The sequence below is a fragment of the Poecilia reticulata genome, linkage group LG17 (assembly GCF_000633615.1).
Source record: "Poecilia reticulata strain Guanapo linkage group LG17, Guppy_female_1.0+MT, whole genome shotgun sequence".
In the NCBI taxonomy this organism is placed as follows: domain Eukaryota; kingdom Metazoa; phylum Chordata; class Actinopteri; order Cyprinodontiformes; family Poeciliidae; genus Poecilia; species Poecilia reticulata.
Window position 1 is genome coordinate 10,823,480 of NC_024347.1, and position 1,571 is coordinate 10,825,050.

The following is a 1,571-nucleotide window of genomic DNA, read 5'->3' on the forward strand; positions in this document are numbered from 1 at the left end:
TCTCGCTCATATCTGCAGGTCTTTTCCTGCGTTTTTGACGTTTTCCTTTGCCTTACGCAGACTTGGTTTTTCTCTTCGACACGCTGCTTGACGCTCGCGCATCGTTTTCAGAGCTTCTGCTGTTAAACGCCACGTCTTAATGTTAAGGACGAAAGCTTTGCCACGGTCATCTTCTAGTGTTTTCCTACTTGAATTTGCACTCCTTCGCAGTAGAATCATTCCTATATTTTTACTTGTCGAGCTTACCGCTAATGGAAGATAATGAAATATATTTTAGAAAAGGAGAAAGCTTGAGGTACAGTGCCTTGCAATAGTCAAAAAATTATGTATATTCATACCCCTTGAACTTCTACATCTTTTCTCAAGTTTTGACCGCAAACTTTCAACATATTCATATGCATTTGAAATTTATGTGACAGGACAGTAAAACTTAGTGCAACATGTGTGACGTTTTATGGAAAACATGCATGGTTTTTAAAACTTGTGTGTTTCTCCCAACAGTGATCCAAGTGGATCACAGTAGATGTTAATAAATACTGTGAAGATCACATTTGTGGGCTTCTCTTTCTCTCCACATTTATAAATTCCTCATTACAATAATCTGCATGCRTTTGCAACCAACCTGCCTGAGTTTTTTTTTTTTTTTGGAATTGAGTTTTCAAATCTAGAAGCTGAAATTGTCCATGTGTCTTTACAAAAGAGTTCAAAGTCAGCCAGATGGAAGGAGTCTGCAAATATCAATTTGCAAGCTGTTTACTTCCATCCATCTTTCTTTAAACTGTTTTTTAATTTAAAAAAAAACATTTCCCACAGTATAACTCTGCCACTACCATGTCTCAAGACGATGGTTTAGTTTTAGTTTTCTGCCACAAATGATGTTTTGCACGCTGGCTACAAATATAGGTTTCATCTTACTTTACCGTTTCAGCTGACTCCAGATAGAAATTTGTTATGCGATTTATTTTTGACAAATCTGACAGCCGAGCATCATTTTTCCTTCCACTTCTCACTCAATGCTCCGCTTCCTGTTGCTCTATCACGTAAAACGCCAATAAAACACATAAAAGCTTGTGATTGCCTACAAAAACAAAAATGTGGGGAAATGACTTTTGCGAGGCGCTGTACGCTCATTTCCATTTCCACAGTCCTTCACAGAAACCCCATATATTTTTCTGTCTCGTTGATCCGTCTGTACAGAAGCTCCACCAGTCGATGTGAACCGCTCCGACTCCCGTGAAACGCCTGTGATATTGGTGTGAATCTTCGACCTAATTTGAACCCCGTAGTGCTGAAAGGGCACGTCGAGGTCCCGGTGTGAGACGTCCCGGCGGGCCCTCTGCGTTTGTACATACAGTCTGCCGCCAGAGTCCCACGCAGTGCCGTTCCAAACGGCGTGTTTAGAGTGGGACTGGACGTGATGTACTGCTTGTCGTCGCTGAAAAAAGCCTTATTGTTCTCGCTCACTTTGTCGTATTTAATTCATATGGTTTTATAAAAAAAATATTTATTCTATTTTGTTATTTTCAATGATTTTTTTTTTTTTTGTAAAAGACAACTGATAAAATTGTTTT